Source organism: Monodelphis domestica, chromosome 6, assembly GCF_027887165.1.
Source record: "Monodelphis domestica isolate mMonDom1 chromosome 6, mMonDom1.pri, whole genome shotgun sequence".
In the NCBI taxonomy this organism is placed as follows: domain Eukaryota; kingdom Metazoa; phylum Chordata; class Mammalia; order Didelphimorphia; family Didelphidae; genus Monodelphis; species Monodelphis domestica.
Genome location: NC_077232.1, coordinates 180,088,009 through 180,106,126, shown reverse-complemented (window position 1 = coordinate 180,106,126; position 18,118 = coordinate 180,088,009). Strand labels below are relative to the sequence as shown.

Below are 18,118 nucleotides of genomic sequence, written 5' to 3'. Positions count from 1 at the left end.
GATTCTATTGTCTCTGGATGAATGTGCTGTGTCTGTCTTGGTCTCCCTCCATCCTAAGGGTTTTTCTGAATGTCCAGCTTTGTATTCTTGCACTTCCAAACATATGGCTGCTCCCTGAAAATAATTGAATTAGTATTCATGAGTGTTAAAAAAATTGTGTCTCTATCTTAGGATATTACACGTGACATTAATAGAATTACTTAAAATAAAATTCTGTTTGTTTGAAGTATAAAATGGGACCAAGCATAGAAGAATGATTGAGCAATTATGAAAGACTAACTTTGATCTTTAGTAATCTAATTTGCAAATATTAAGTGCAAATAGCAAATATTAAAGGTGGAGGGGAAATTGATATCCCAAGGATAATGGAGCGAGAAAGAACAAATTGTATAAATATGACTTGATAGCTTTTTTAGGATAGAATTACAAAATTAGTAGGTCAAAGTGTGAATATTATCTTACATTTGTACAGTTCTAAATCATCTTTTTAAAACTTAGTATAATTATATGGTTAAAGTATTCTCTCTAACTTCAAATTTGTTAAAGCGATTCTTCTGGCTCTTGTCCCCATCACATCTTATTTTATATTGTACTAACCTATAGATGTGTTTTTATCCTCCCAATGGAGAGAGTAACCTCATTAAGGACAGGAGCTGGATTATTTTTTATCTGAGTCATTTGTATGCCTAGTTCCTAGCATAAGATCCTGTACATAGTAGGTTGTTAACGTTTGTTCGTTGAATCGAGTGGCTTTCAGTGATCAGGATCCTATAATGATCCGTTGCTGGGATGAAACTCATGTTGATATAGCAAATTGCCTCCTGGTTCTTTTGGGTAGTCATCAGAGCATCATACATGTCATCTCTCAGAGCTTTAACTAGCAGTTTTGGTGCTCAAGGAATGCTTTACAAAGCTGCCCCAGGTAAATGGTGTCAACTATACTTTCAAATCAACTTTTAAAGACAAATTCAGTCCAAAAGGGACTAAGATACCCAGGAACACTGCTCTATGCAGAAGAGCCACAGATCCAGGGACATTATGGAACTATTTCTGGGGAGACAGGAACAGGAAGGAAGCATACCATCTGGTAGTTTTTTATTTAAACTAATTATTCTTGTTAAAGAGGTAATTAACCTAGCTGTTTACATGTTGTTGCAGGAATGTTAAGTGCTGACAATGCCCTTTCAATGCTTGGAGGCGAAGCCCCATTAGCCCCACTCTAGGTATGACTCTGCCAGTTCTGTGTGAAGCTTCTCCTCCCTGGGCCCAGATTTATTTGCTATTACTCATTTGCCACATTTCCATTAGCCTTTGCTCCAAAGCTTCTCAGTGTTTTTTTTGCTTTTTGCAATGGTCTGGCTATCCTTCTATCAAGTAGGAACATATCTGTCTCCACGATCCTTGGTAATTTTAAATCTTTTCAGTAGCAGAAAGTTTGATCTGTTGATACGAGTTTATTAGTCTCTTGTCATTATGACTTAATCTTAGTATATCTTACAGTAGCATTTGTTTTCTAAAATACTTGAACTCAGAGGGCTATGTTCTTTAGCTACGCAGGTTCCATAATTCATTCTTTATGCTTAATCTCTAGCAGTCAGAATTTTGTATTCCTTCGTAGTTACTTCTTAACAGACACTTGTAAATGATGGACATTGTGGTATTTGCATGAAAAATGTTGGTTTGGGAATCAGGAGGGCTTATCAAAAAATTCTTCCCCGAATTTCCGTTTTAAAAGGATGGAGACAGGTGGTTTTTTGTTTGTTTTGTTTTTGTTTTTGTTTTTTACACTTTCTTTCTCTTGCTTTTTAAAGATAATTTTATTTTTTTTCTATATGGTTAATGTAGAAATATTTTTTGCATTATTTCACATGTATAATGAGTCTTGTATGTTTTGCCTTCTCAATGGATGGAGAAGGAGGTGAAGAGAGTTAGAGAATTTTGAACTGAAAATTAAAATTAGAGAGCCTAGAAACTCATTCATTTCTTCATTTCTTTAATGCTGCACTGTTTGATTTAGACACTACCATCATTATGCCTGGTGTCCTTTCCTCTCCCCATCAAATCCTTTTCAACTTCCTTCTGGGATTTATCTTCTCCCATTAGATTAAAAGTTCATTGAGGGCTGGGACTGTTTTATTTTATTTTTATTTTATTTTTTCTTTTTTTTTTCCTTTTTCCTTTTTTAATTTTTATTTGGTCATTTCCAAACACTATTCATTGGAAACAAAGATCATTTTCTTTTCTTCCCTCCCCCCTCCCACCACCTCTCCCATAGCCCACACCTGATTCCATTGGGTATCACATGTGTTCTTGATTCAAACCCATTTCCATGTTGTTGGTATTTGCATTAGAGTGTTCATTTAGAGTCTCTCCTCAGTCATATCCCCTCCACCCCTGTATTCAAGCAGTTGCTTTTCATCGGTGTTTTTATGGGACTGTTTTATTTTAAAGAAAATAATGTATCTATCTAAAGAGCTTAGTGTAATTCCTGGCCCATAGTAGGCACTTAATTAATGTTTGTTGTATTGTATTATTTTATTGTAAATATGATTTCTAGTTCCAGGTCTGCCACTCACTTTCTGTGTGGGCTTGGGTCAATTAATGGAACTCTCTAGTCTCAGTTTTCTTATCTTTTCTGTGTGACCTATAGAAATGAACAATGGTCTTTAAGAGGAACTGAGTTTCAGTACTAGCCTTGGTACTTACTACTAGTTTAAGGCCTTGGACAAGCTTTCTCCCTTTAGGGCTCAGTTTTCTCATCAGTAAAATTGAACTAGATGTTTTTTAAACTGGTTCCTTCCAGCTCTAAATGCTTTTTATCACAGTACGTTGGATGATATAATCTCCAAAGTCCCTCCCAGTTTCAGCATTCTATTTCAAATGTTTGTTGGTGATGATCACGTTCTGAATTTAGTTGCCCTGTCACCAACCAGCTTTCCTTTATGATATTGTAATGATTTGTGGTTGCAATAATCCAATCCTGAATATTCACCGTAAACCTTTCTGTCTCACCAGTCTATGTGCTGCCAGTCTAAGGCCGTGAGGAATGTTTATTGCTTTGTCTAGGTAATACTAATTGGGGTGATAGGGCTTTTATTTGTTTGTGTGTCTTTACCTCACCCTTATTTCCTAGCTGCAGATTGAGCCCTCCCTTGTGACAATGAAAAGCAGTTAAAGTTAAAACATGCAATATGGAAATATTGTCTGACAGTGTATATGATATTCCATCCAGGTAGTCCCCCAGCTCTTTGGTGAGTGAGGAGGGGCCTGTTATATTATCGCTTCTCTATGACTTTCACTGATTTTCCCATTATTCAGAGTTCACTTTCCATCCAGGGATCTTTTCATTTATTTTATTGACCTCAGGTATATTGTTCCTTTGGTTTCGTTTATTTAAATGTATCAGTTCACATAAGTCTAACTAAATAGCTTTGAATTCTTCACATGATCATTTTTCACTGCACAATAATATGCCACCCCTTTCACAGGGCATCCAGAATTTACTCGAAGGTCATTTGTAGATTTTTCTTCGGAGTAGAACTAACCTGATTTTAGAGCTCAGAGGTGTCCAAACTTTATTCCACTTTTGTCATTAAAGAGTTCTTAAGAATATATCTACTTATATGGGCAAATTGTGTATAAAACATACACAAAAGTAGAAATTTTAAAAGGACGAGTTAAAATAAATACTTAAAACAATATTTGTTTAATTTTATTTAGTAATGGTCCCAAAAACCTTTTTTTCCACCAAAGTATTTTTAGTAATAATTTAGTGAGAGCATTGTGATTAAATATGCCTCAGGTTTCTGAAAATCTTGGTTTTTCCTTAGAGATGCAGAACTCTCAGGACCTGGAAGCAAGTTCAATTGATTTATTGATTTTAATGGCTGCTATAACAGGAAAAAGTACTTCACAGAGATGTTTTAGATTTAGATAGAAAAGGTGTATCATTTGAACTGAACTTTGGAGATCATATTTGTTTTTTAATTCCACCCACCAGTTATTGTTGAAACTGGTTTACTAAATTTCCATTTTCTCTGATGAAAATTAGTTATTTTTGCAAACTGATTTTAAGTCATTGTATTTTGGTATTTTCAGCAAATGAGTTCCAAACTCATTGAAACTCTTCATTCATTCTAAGATCAGTTCCACACTCCAGCAAGTACTTGAAACGAAGATATAATTACAGCAAAGTTAAAACAGCTAATTTTGTAAATTGCCTTTAAAAATGTTTTTTCCTAAGAGTAGCTTACCTTATTCAAATGGTAGCCATGATGAGATATGTGTGTTTGTGTAAATCATGACTATTTGACCATTTTATTCCTTTCTAATAAGTAGACTTATTTTAAGTATAAGATAAAGTTTATATTTGATGTCTATTCTCTTTCATACGAGTAAAGCTATATTATTACTTTGGCTATGATTTCTTAAGAGCAAATTACATTGAGGTTTGTGTTAGGATTCAGAAAATACTAGTTTTTAGGCTTACTTAACTGGGCCATTTTCAATTTATTATACGCATATACAAAGGAGGTGTGATGCCTTCAATTTGGGGAACTCCTTGTATGAGAGACTTGCCTTCCACACTGGAGTTTGAAGGCTTTATATAAGGAAAATGAGGGTTTAAGAAGCTTAGGGTTGTAGATTTAGAAGTGACAGTTTTCAGGATTCATTGAATCCAATGTCCTCAGTATATAAACATATGGAAACTGAGGCTTAGAACACGGGGTTAAGTGACTTGTCTCAGGTTGAACAAAGCAGGAGAAGGTAGAATTCTGTATGATCCAAGAACCTCTCTAAATCTAGAACTCTTTCTGCTAAACCATACTCCCTGAGAGTTGCCAGTATCAGAGATGAGGCTTGAAATTTCCTGTCTCTGAACTGGGCATTCTTTTCACTATACAAGCTTTCTTTATACAATAATATTATTATTCTAAAATAAAACTAGAAATTCATGTAATTGGATAGCTTTGACAATTCCCTTTTCTCTGCCTAGATTAAAATGAAATTGCACCATATTTTTATCCAGACTGCAAATTTATGCTTAAAAAAATTAGTTGTTTAAAGCTTCTTTGCTTTAAGAAAATAAAAGTGCCTCTATGTGCCTCTTCAGCTTACTGGTGAATAGTGTTCTCTAGGATTTCTGAAAAGACCCTGGAACCTAGCCAATATGTTTCTAAAGGAAGGGTGACATAGTGGAGCCATTTCCATAATTTTAACTTCTCACAGTGTTAAATTCCTTTCCTTTCTGGCCATTTTACTTTTTTGATAAATTAATATTCTTTGAGAAATGCTGACAGTGCCAGAGAAACCAAACTCTGTTGTGTGTGTGTATATATATATATATATATATATATATATATATATATATATATATATATATATATATTCAAGTGATGTTCATTGGGAAAGAATTCACAATTACCAGTGATTTGGGCCATTTCCAGATGCCTTTTTGTTGTTGCTGTTTTTAAGATTGTGAGGCTTTTTTTTTTTAAATAACAACTTCCTAACTAGGATTATTATCTGTTCTCTTCTGAAGTTTCCTTTCCAAAGCTGTGCCATTTTTATCTTTATATCTCTAGTGTCTAATAAGCACTCAAGTTTTTGTTGAATTCTATTGAATTTGACATATCCTGATCTTTCTTTAAAAAAATACTTTCTTTAAGAACCAATAAATAGAAACAAGCAAGACATACTTTTATATATACACATATCTTTTTGTTAAATGATTCCTTCTCTATCGTGGGGAAAGAAGAAAGGGTAAGAGATATCTGGGAATTTTATTGTAACAAATTACTAAAGAAATAAAAATAAAATAAAAAAACAAAAACTCTTTCCAATAGGATTATTACCAGATTTCCTTCTTAGGTGCCAGTGCTCAGATGCTAGTTTGACTGACAAGATAACTTTACCTTTGGTGGCCATTCACATAGAGTGGATGATATGGAATTCAAAGTCCTGTATTACTTTGCTGTCATTTGTGTAGCTGGTTTTACTTGCTTCTGTTTACAGATCCATATTTTTATCTTTTAATTATTTTTGCAGTTTTTGTGGGGATAAGAACTTTTCAGATATCCCTTTTAGATTATGGCTTTTTCCATTATGATTTTGATATATTGCGGGTCAACATAAGGAATTAAATGAGAATTTGGGGGGGGGTTGTGGAAGCCTCTGACAACATGCGAAGGCCAGTACACGACACAGAAAAATATATGTATAGTATTATATAATTGCATAAAATAATTGCATAAAATATATGTATAGTATTGTATAATATCAACATATTTTATCTTTAAATACAATATGTATATATACACAATCTTTTTTTAAGTTAAAAAGAGTAAAAAGGTAAAATTTGCAAAAAAGAACGTGAAATTGTTTATATGGGTATATGATTTGGGGCTTTGGCTTTCAAAGATTGCTCCAAGGTAAAAATGAATAATGTGGAAATAGGTATCAAGTGATAACATTTGTATAACCCAGTGGAATTACTTGTTGTTGGCTCCGGGAGGGAGGAGGGAAGAGGGAAGAGAAAGAATAATGAATCATGTAAACATGGAAAAATATTTTTAAAAATTAGAAAAAGAATGTGAAATGTAGACATCTTTAAAAGTTTAGTAACTCACAAGTTTATATAAGGCATTATAAACACCCCATAAAAGAAAAAATTTTAAAAATTCAGATTTCTTCTCTTGTACAAAGGGAGGGCCAAAGAAACTTATGGGGATTTTCATGTAAGTATCACGGGAGTACCATGTCCCTAACCCCTCCAATGTGGAAGGGAGACCCATATTTCTATATTCTATTTACTCCTCAAAAATCACCTCAATGAATAGTCAATAAATAAAATTGGTAAAATTGTGATGATCCAAGAGTTAAGGTAACTGCCCTTTTTACTTTTTAAGTGTTCATTCAGCAGAAATGTATTCGGTACTCACTAGTTACATTTCACAATATTGGGTGTGAGGAAATAAAAAGATAAATGAAGCCCTGCCCAAAGGAGCCCTTAGCTTACATTTTCTTTTTCATTATGTCTTCTAAGTTGTCCTTAAAAAGAACAGTCAGAAGTATCAAAGTCCCTTCCTGGCTGTAGGATGGGGGAGATAGGTTTGATGTCTCCAGAGCATCCAGATGTGTTCTTTTGGTGCGCCCCCAGTGCTGTCTGGCATTTGCATGGAATGTGACAGTTTATGCAGTGCTTTACATACACTCTTTCATGGGGTTGTCATGACAGACCCATTACCCAGGTGCTGTTTTACAGATGCCATCACCGAGGGAGAGAGGACAAAGGACTTGGCCACAGTCACATGGCTAGGCAGAGATTGAATTAGAAGTCAGGGGTTCCTGAATTCAATCCTGACCATTACCCCACTGTGCCTCCTTAAAAAGATTTTTATGAATATGTGTCAAGTATTATGTATCTATAATTTATATGTACATCTTCCTACATCTAACTGTTGATCTAGGGGAAGGGAACAAACAATTAAAAAAAAAACAAACCTTACCTTCTCTCTTGGAATTCATAGTAAGTATGAATTCCCAGACAGAAGAGTGGTGAGGGCTAGGCAATTGGGGTTAAGTGACTCACCCAGGGACCCTTAGCTAGGAAGTATCAGAGGCAAGATTCAAACCCAAGTCCTCCTGACTCCAGGCCTGGCGTCTACCCAGTGTGTTTACCTCACCATCCCTGGGAATAAGGATTTATAAAGCACTTACTACGTGCCAGGCATTCTACTAAGTGCTTTACAAATATTATCTCTTTTGATCCTCAGGACAACCTGGTAAGATTAGGTAACTGACTTGTCATTAGATCACTTTTCGTGAAAGCAACACATACTTACTGAGCCCCATCTTTGGACTGCGGCCTCAGTGTCTAGGGATGAATGAAACAATTCACTGGCAGTCATTGCCTTGACTTATCTCTGCTGTGTGTCAAAGTACGCTGAGGTCGCAAGCTGGGCCACGGAAGGATGTGTGGAAATGCCTCGTGAAAGAGGGATGGGGGGGGGTATTCCTTTGGGTCAAAAAAATGTAGAATTTTTTTAAGATGTCGGTGGGATGTGGAAGGCAGCCGGAAGGTAGGATAGGAAGAGGGGAGGCTATTTCCATGGAGATCTTTGGGACGGAAGCCATTCGTCATCCACCGGCAAAGCCGAACTTTCATTCTGTGAACACTTCAGACAGAAGCTTAGACAGATTGGACACGAGAGGTCGTCTCAGGCTCCATTGGATCATCCATGGCTCAAGTTTCTGTTTCTGATTTCTCGGTCCCTGGCCTCACTATCTATGCTGGCTCCCATCCCCTGCCCAGCTCTCTCCCTCATTTAGTGTAGCTGAGTTCATCGTCCTTAGCCTTTAACGCTGCTCTCTACATCCATTTCTCTCTTTCTAGAAAGGGCCTAGAAGCTCTGCCGAGGAGGTGCTCAGTAAGCATTCAAGCAGAAAGTCATCTTGCATTTTTATTCTACATTGATTGAGATCTGTCAGCTTCAGTTATTTTTCAAAGTAAAAATATTAACACAACATGGTAGGCTGTCCCCTTCCTCAAAGGAGGGCCAAACATATAATTTCTAAAATTAAAATAAGTACCTAGGTTTTATGTTTTATTTTTTCTTCCAAGCCCTTCATTTCTACATGGCTCCTGTGATTTTCACTTTTGAAAACAAGTGTGGGCCCTTGCTTTTAGGCAAAGTCATGGTTCCTATTACTCTTTTTGATGCATGGGCATAATCACATTAATGCTAATTGGGGATATGTGTATTCATCGAGAGTAAAAATTGGGCTCATTTTTATGTTGGATTTCAGCCTGCAGCAAATTCTCACTTCAGAATTATAAACCCTAAAAATTAGAGGTTTATATAGAAAATGGAAATATCCAAGCCGAGGATATCCATTTCATAAAGCACTGTTAACGATTGCTGAGGAGAACCACCCTGTTCATAACATTTGACGGCCAATGTTTAGTTGATAATTTATAAGGCTGATTCCTTCTGCCTCCAGCTGAAGCTCAGAATGCCCACCAGCCAATGGTAAATCTCTGTGACACTGCTAAAGAACAGGGCTTCCTCGGGAGTTTGGGTACCCCCCCACACTTTCCCAGAGCTTATCATCGTCCTCTATTCAGATGATGCCTGTTAAAAATCAGCCCTCCCCAGGGTGCCCAGAAAGAGGAGAGCCGTGCTATAAGTATGCCGGCCACAACCCCTTCACCTTGCTGTCAAGGAGACAAATGTTTGTCCTTAGGGGAACACTAGAGGTTAAATCACCACTTTCTTTCTCACTTATTTTCTTCCCCCATCCGTCTCCCAAGCCCATAGCCAAATGTGCAATTAAGAGGAGTTGCTGGAAATTTGAACTTTTGCTCGAAATTGCTTCTTGAAATGTTTAGAGTCATCTTCTAGAAGGATGTTTTGTAGAAATGTCCCTGGTGCAAGGCGTGGTCCTCACATTCAGCTTGGTTCTCAGTGCTGCTGCTTCTCCCTTACGAATCAGTTTTTGTTGTTTGTTTTTCAACTAATTTAATTTTTGATGTAGGAATAATGAGAACTTTTCCAGCCCATGTAGTAGTTATCAACCAATACATTTTGTCTGTATCCAGGCATATATACATACATACATGGATGGTGTGATAGTCCAGAAAAACCTCTGCCTCTTTTCTTTCCTGGAAGAAAAAGAGTCTTTTGTTTTTCTGGAACCCCATATCTGGACACTTCCATTTCCCCATGAAACTTTGGTATTTGAAGCTTCTCTCTATGATATCAGCAATGGGAGACTCATCAGACATGCCTGCTTGAGGCTCAGTCACCCCCTATTAAAACCCTGGCCCTCAGAGGAATTGTTGTGGCAAATGACTCAAATAGTCCCTCACAAAACAGGGAGGAAAAAGGACCACCTGGATTAACCTGACACTCTCAGGAGAGCAGCCTCTCCCTGGAGATTTTTTCCTCTTCATCTATCCTGCCATGGTCTGACCATCAAATTGTAGCTGTGTCCCGTTTCCTCATCTCCCAGGTGGCTAAAACTGGGACATACTTTCCCCATGCTTCTGGGGCCTTTCCCTTTGGCCTTTATACCTTCCTTTGTGTGGGATGAATTGTGTCAGATAAGGGCCCATTGCTTTTCAGCACTTCCTAACCAGTCTGCTTCTTCCAGAGAAACTTCTGTATCCCCAAACGGAGCTTCCATGGCCTGGGATAGCAATATATATGCCAAGTAAAACTTTGAAAGGAACCTCAGGGGAATTCTTGCAAATAACACTGTTTTCAGTATAACTGAGCATTTATCCCTTTAGGCTTCACATTAGATAAATAAATTAACCATTTTACATATAGATATAGAGTACATATAGAAATTATATTTGTAATATAAGCACATTTTCCTTTGTCAGTCTATAGTTTTTAAAAACATTAACATAATTTAGCATTGTCTTAATGACTCAGGGTCATCATTATACTGTATACCACTGTATTATACACTTTTGTACTGTATAGTGATTCTCTGGGCTTGATTGAGTTCTATTTAGAAGCCTTTTAGAATCCTTCTCTTGGTTCAGGGCCCTGCTCAGGTGCCACCTCTTCTATGAAGTCTGCCCTGATCCTTCCATGTGAAATGTTGATTTTCTTAGAGCATTTTTAGAGCTCTTTCCTTTCCCTCTACCGTGACCTGCCTTGCCATATATCTCTGGGTGAATATGGAACCATCACCTTCCTCCCTTCCCTTCCCCGAAGAAAGTAAAACTCCTTACAGGCAAGGAGTCTTCTTAAGACCTCGCACAGCACCTTGCCCATAGAGAACACATAACAAATGGAGCAGATTGGATTTGTTAAGAGAAAGTGTTTTGTCCTGGCTCTCAGTGGCCAGCCCGAAGTGTTGCCTGAGTTGTCATTTGCTTTTTAGAGCACTGTTTGTTGTCACTCGTTACTTCTCCCTGTGTTCTGTGTGCTAGCCAATTGGAGCTCCTTTCTCTTCTTCTCATCCAACACTTGTAATCTACAGAGATCCCAAAGAACTGATAACTAAGCTTGTTAGACTTATGTCCTAAAATAAGACTAACTAGGCTCAGAATGAGAACAGAGGATTCTCCTATGAATAAAGTTTGGGAGCCTTATTTAGTGCATGAGCACTAAATTCTGCCTGTTGGCAGGCTTTTTTTTCCCCTGCCTATCTTCTGAATAGTTATTGCCTAATAACCTAGTAAGTTATTACTGTATTCATATTAATGTACTCAGACACAAATCTTGTTAATTCAGACTTTACCAATTCAGAATTTATCATATTTTGACTTGAGCTTTATTGTACTGCTTATGGAGAGAGAATTTTCCAATAAGCAAATTAATAATGTAAACAAGAGTGTGGTGGACATGCTTAAACTACTTGTGGAGATAAACTCTTTTCCAGGAGTGTAACTCATTAATTGTTTATGGGCAAATTGTGTTGCTAATTACAAATGAGTATTATCTGTTCATTAAAACTGACCCTGAAGGAACTCTGTTTGGAAACACTTTATTAGCAGATAGTTCAAGTTACTGAAAGTAATAAAAGTACATTTCTTTTAATTATAAATTAAGACAGGCCCATTACTCCATTCCTTTCCAATTCAAACTTTTGTATCTTTGCTCTGGGGTGGGTAAAGTTGTGGATGTAGAGTCCTGGGAAACCCGAGTTTAATTCATATCTTTGTGACGTCACTGCATAACCATGGGCAAGCATCCTAAATTTCCTGCTCTTCAGACAGGTGTAAGACATCTCTTAAGTTATTAATAGTTATGTAATATTGATAGATATTCCCTGTCTTCTAATAATTATGTGTTTAATGTCTGTTTTCCTTGAATTTATTTTGAGAAAAAACATTTCCCTCTGAATAGCTTTTGATATCTTTTTGCCAAATAAGTTACTGGTTTTCCTGCATTTATCTTTGCCTGATTGGATGAATGTAAATAACAGTCCTCTGAATGTAATAAGATCTTCTGATATTATAGAAAACCAATGAGTGAATTCTGTACTGGTGGGATGGCAGGGCTGTAAATATGCTTCTTGGTCTTCTTGCTTCATAGAACCCTCATCTTGCCCTGTTTGATTTGCAGACAAAGGTTCAAGTACCACTATTATCTACTGTTAGAGGTCTTGTCCACTTGTTCTTTGTGTCCCAGTGAGACATTATTACCCCCTGTTCCCAAAATGGCTCCCTGGTGTAAAAATGGAGATTTGAACCCCAGACTTCAAGCCCCAGAAGTCCTTGGTAGTTCCCAGAATTCCCTAAAATTTCACCGGAGATACCCACCTGGGTCGAGAACAAAATGAGTATTTAAACTGACTGTACTGCCTACTTGTTCTCTCTTCTTCCGCTTCTAGCACACCCATCTCTACCCGGCAGACAAGATGTAGGTTGCACATGCTTTTCTTATTTTGTATTTCCTTATTTCTTAATTCTAATAATCTTTAATAAACCTCTAAAAATTTAATACTTTTAGTAGAGAAACTAATTTAACTGTTACACTGGAGAGTACTGTCTGGTTTGGGGCCCAGAGGAACTGAGCCTCTCAGTCTGTGTGTAACATCTCCATGGGACACAATGGGAAGACAAACATAGTTCTTGCCTTCACAAAACTTACCTTATAGTGAGTGAGGCATTAGGCAAATAAATAGGTACTTGTAACACATATACAGAGCAGAAGGAACACAACAACAGAGGAAAAATGACTGCAGGAGGAGCCAGAAAGACATTTTACAGAAAGTAGCATTTGATCTGAGTCTTAAAAGAAGCCAAGGACCCTGCCCCCCCCCCCAAGAAAAATCCACTATTTATTTCATTATAACATTATTTTGGAAAAATATTAAGAGTTCTAAATTTTCTCCCTCTAGTCCTTATCCTTCCCCATTGAGAAGGCAAGTAATTTGATATCAGTGATAAATGTAAAATCAGGTAAAACATATTTCCATGTTAGCCATGTTGGAAAAAAAGTAAAAGAAAGTTATTTTCTCTCTGGAAGTGGATCACATTTTTCATCATGAGTCATTTGGAATTGCCTTTGAGCATTGTATTGATCAGAGTAACTAAGCCTTTTACAATATCATTCTTATAATATCATTGTTAAAATGTACCCTGTTCTCTTGGTTCTGTTCACTTTGCATCAGTTCAGATAAGTCTTCCAGGTTTTTTTCTGAATCTATACCGTTTCATTTCTTATAGCATAGTAGTATTCCATTTCAACTATATACCAGAACTTCTTCAGCCATTCCTCAATGGTGAGCATTCCCTCAATTTCCAGTTCTTTGATAAATATTTTTGTGTCTGTGCAAAGCCTTTTACTCTTTTTTTAAAAATCTTTTTGGGATACTGACCTAGTAGTAGTATTGCTGGGCAATAGGTTATACACTATATGAAAGCCCTTTGGGCACAGCCAGGAATTCTAAGAGGCAGATTTGAGGAGGGTAAACAGTCTAGGAATAAGGAACAGATAGGACAAAGGAATGAAGAGAGGAAATAGAACAGAAATAGATTGATATTATTGGACTGAATTGGTCATGGAGGATGAGAAATTGAGAAAGGTAAGAAGGGAGAAGGTTGTGAAAAACTTTATAATTACATCTGATTCTGGAATAGCATTGTCTGGAGTTTTCCAAACAGGATGGGAGGGTGGTGGTGCTTTATGATAGTAAGAGCTGTTCTTTAGAAAAAGCACCATGGCTGCTGTGCAGAGGGTGGGTAGGAGAAGAGAGAAACTTGAAGCATGGATACACATAAGGATGGTTGTTGTAGCAGTCCAAGTCAAGGTTGGTTGGAGCAGGATGATGGATGTGTGAGTGGAATAAAGAGGGTACTTGTGAGAATTGTAGTGAAAATATAAATGACAAAATTTAGCAATGGATTGGATAGAACAATAGTGAAATCTGCTGGAGAAGGTGGAAAGGGTGCTTAGAGAAGGGTTTGCCTTGACAAGAAGAACCACCTCTTCATCAGAGCCTGGAGTCAAGGAGATAGTGGAGAGTGATGTCTGAGGATGTGCAATGAGAAGAGGAAGCTCTTGAAGGGAGCCTTATTTTTTTCAGTAATGTCAAACTATTGAGCTGGCAAGTGAGTGGAAAGTACTTGCAGGAAGCTTGAGGAAAGATGAGAAGATGGGTGAGAAAGAGCATCAATTACAGAGATTGCCTTACCACTGTGAGTGCCTAATTGAGATTAGGTAATGTAAATTTTTAATGGCTCTGATCGCCATGGCTTAATGACTTCCTCTGTTCTGGTTGGCAGCCTTTTAATAGGAGCAGAGGAGGCAGATGATGAGAAATGGCACCAGCATATCACTGGTCATGATGAGGGAACAACAGATTCAAGAATAGAAGATGGCATTCGATGAATTGGTTCACTAAGCTGCTAGGATTGCCAAGGGAGGAGAGTTTAGATAGTTCAAGGAAAATATTGAAGAACGGAGCAATTGGAGGTCCTGATGAGATGAAAGGCCAAAAGATAAAGGGAAATCTTGAAGGTCAGAAGATGATGGTCACATCATTTTGGACTTCAAGAACATGCAAGTAGAAGATTTGTGAGTAATGGCAAGATCAAGGGTGTGATAAATTTTGTGTATATAGATGGAACAGAATAGAGGAATAAGTGAAGGAAATTGGAAGAGATTGGGGAAGAGAATATATCTATAATTCCATCCTTTCATCTATCTATCTTGGAGTCTCCTATTCTGAAAGCAGGAAAGAATGGTAATGAGGTAGGCACCAAATTTCATTGAGCAAGGTGGGTAAATGACCTAGGTATGGATAGATAACAGTTGCTAAGATCTCAATAGAGTGGCCTATTTTGGATAGTGAACCTTATGAACTTTGTGAAATTTGGATAGTGAACCTAAAGAGAGATTATTGAATTATGGTGGTAGAGGAAGGATGTGGATGCAGCTGTAGGGAGCAAGGAGTATGCCAACTTGTCTGCCACCACAATAAATAAAGTCTATGAGAAAATGTGTGATCAGCACAAGAAAGGTCACCAGGAGGGGGTCAGATCCTAGTTAGTGCTACAAGTTAGGATTGGAGAACAGAACAGGTTTAAGAAGAAAAAAACGTTGGTTTCTCATGAAGAGCGTGCAAGCACATTAGGTGGGTGGGACAGATAGAGCTCTAGTAGGGTTGAGGTGGTTGGGAATAAATCAGTGGTCAGTGGGTGTAAAGGAAAGATCTTTGTTGGTAGAAAGAAAAGAGTTGGTTGTACTTAGATGGGAAGAGTGGTACTTGTTACTGGTGCATTTGACAGGAGCACCCCACATCTCTGAAGAGGGTGGCATAGACATAACTACTTAGAGACCCAGACATGCTCTTAGTATTTTCAAGTTCTGGTCCATCAGTATGAACAGGGGCCCAGTGAAAATAGCTATAGCTACCTCACAAATCTATTATTCTGAGTCCCTTCTCCCTCTTTCAGGGAGTTCCTATTTGTGATTGATTTAAAACCTTATTTAATGATTGGATTCATAGACAGTGATGGAGTGTGTTGAAGCAACTTAAAAATGGACACACTGAGAAGTAATAATAGCAAACAGCCACAAAAGAATCCAGAGAGCCATTAGCTCTGGAAAGAGTTGTAGTTGATCCTACAGGCAGTAGGGAGCTATTGAAAACTTTTGAGCAGGATAGTGCCATGCCCAGACCTGTGTTGTTGGAAAGTTATGGGACTACAGACTATTAACATGAATTAATTAAAATGAATAGTGCAATGCAGTGGAAAGAGACCTGAATTTGGAGTCAAAGGACCTGGATTCAAATCCTGTATCTGTTACAGCCTTGTTTGACCTGAGCAGATCACTTCCTTGTGGACCAGAGTTCCTTCTTAATATCAATTACTAATTAAGGGCAATGTTTCTGTTAAACTTGAACTAAAAAAGATCTCTATAAAAAAGTTCTAAAAAAACCTTAATAAGTGGTCTTCCTGAGCCTTCTTGCTTGATCTTTTATTTATTCATTCATTTATTCATTCATCCATTTATTTATTTGTTTGTTAGTTTGTTCCTTAGTTCTTTCATTTGTTTATTTATTTATTTGTTTGTTTGTTTATTTATTTTAAAACCCTTACCTTCCTTCTTGGAATCAATACTGTGTATTGGTTCCAAGGCAGAAGAGTGGTAAGGGCTAGGCAATGGGGGTTAAGTGACTTGCCTAGGGTCACTTGATCTTTTATTTTTCAACAAACCTGAGGCTGATATTCTTAGCCTAGAACATAGATCTTCCTTCCTTTTTGGCTTATATGTAGGATGATCTATTTCAAAGGGCTATTTCCTTTTCTTTTATTGGGTTTTATTGGGTAAAACCGATGTTTGTATTTTAAGGGGAAAATTTTGTTAAGGTGATCTTTTGATGAAATGCCTAAAAATACCTCTTTTTTTAAAAATCATACTTTGTGATTGCCTATTACTTTTAAACCAAGTAATTACTTTCCAGGTTGCATCCTCCCCCCCCCCCTCCACCCCCCCATTGGATAGTGGGAAGATAAAAGCAGGCTTTTTTCCCAGATAGCACAGTACTTTACAAGTGTCTGAAGCAGGTGTTAGAAATGCAGATGAAGCCTGCTGACTAAAGGCCCTACAAATTTGAAGTGAAACCACCATTGGTCTATTGGCAGCATTCTGTATGGGTGAAGTTTCTGCTAGTTAAATTATTCATTTGATTGTGTGAGCTTGTTCTAGAGTTAGGAAAAAGCTCCCCTTTACATTTTAACTGGCTCTCCCACCCCTTTTCCTTTTATCAACACTGAATAAGCAAAGCGTAAATGCTACATCCACATCTTTTTTTTTAAAAAGCGAAGACCAGGTAACCCCTAGGCCTGTGTGCAGGTAAACAGCTGGAATATTGACTTTCCTCCTTTATTGGCAGTGTTGTGATTGTCACTACAGATGGGGATGGCATTCTCTGTTTCACTACTGCCTTCCCCCTCAGGAACCCATGAATCTGTGCATTGTTCTATTGGTTTGGGGAGTCTGAAATTTGGAGAGCTATAAGCTCTCTCTGCTTATCGATACCCTCTTGCCTGGTTTCCTTTCCTTGGAGTTTCCCCAAATAAAATACATAGGATTGCAAAGGAAACCAAAGGTTGAAGAAAATAAAGATGCGATTTTTCTCCCATTAAATGTTGTTCCCCCCCTTTCTCAGTCTATCCATAGACCTCAGTCTTTGCTGCATTGCCCACAAGTTGCTATTATAAAGCTACCATCTAAAAAATACCCAATTATAAATGTATAAGAACAAATGGCTAAATAAAATTGGAAAGACTTCTAAAACAAACACTTGAGTGTCTGCAGAACCAAATAAAGAAACCAAGGTTATCTGGTTTAAAAAAAATCCTGATATCTTTAAACAATAAGATACAGATTTTAAAATGTGACTTAACAAAGAAATATCTTGATTCCCACATCCCCTCCTATTTTTTTCTTCTGTTCTGGCATTTCAGTGTGCTAAAGGACAATGAGAGAATTTTGCAGCTGGAAAGAATCTTCAAAGTCATCTTGTCCAACTTATGTCTAAACAAAAACAATTGAACTCGACAGAATTTTTAAAGGTTTATAATAATTGGAGGGCATTGAGAGTAAAATGGGGTCAAAAATGGAATAACCCCTGCCCTTTAGGAGTTGCATTCTACTTGGGATTTAGCATGTCTAACGGTACAAAATAATTTTTTAGGTCTTCCTGATTTGAGTTTAGCATTCTATCTAAGTGTTTACATCTGGAATACATATTCATTTCTTGCCACCAGAGTTTAGGAAGGATCTAAAAAAGGGAATACATTTTTTTTGAGTTAATGCTTTTATTGGTATTAAGGTCTGGGCATTCCTCTCTGTCTGCTCATTTATTTTTACTTGTTCTCTCTTTCTTTTTCTTAATCTTTGTCCTCAGTCTTGAAAATGGTTAAAATAATTTTTCATAATTTCTGCGAACAAAGCTTTCTCACAGGCTTTCAACTCACACTATATTTATTATTATTATTATTTATTATTATTATCATCATCATCATCATCATCATCCTTGTCACAATTGTTATTTTAACTAAAACTTGAATAGCAGAGGTTATAGTAGGCCAAGGATTTTTGACTTATTTTGACTGATTTTTGAGCCGAAGTTACATATA

At 37.1% G+C, this 18,118-nt stretch overlaps 1 protein-coding gene across 3 annotated transcripts in view; it reads left to right on the top strand.

Moving 5' to 3' along the window:
* Window positions 1–18,118, top strand: part of SLC10A7 (solute carrier family 10 member 7) — a 288,157-nt gene that overhangs the window by 103,122 nt on the left and 166,917 nt on the right. The gene's annotated exons all lie outside the window — the stretch shown is intronic.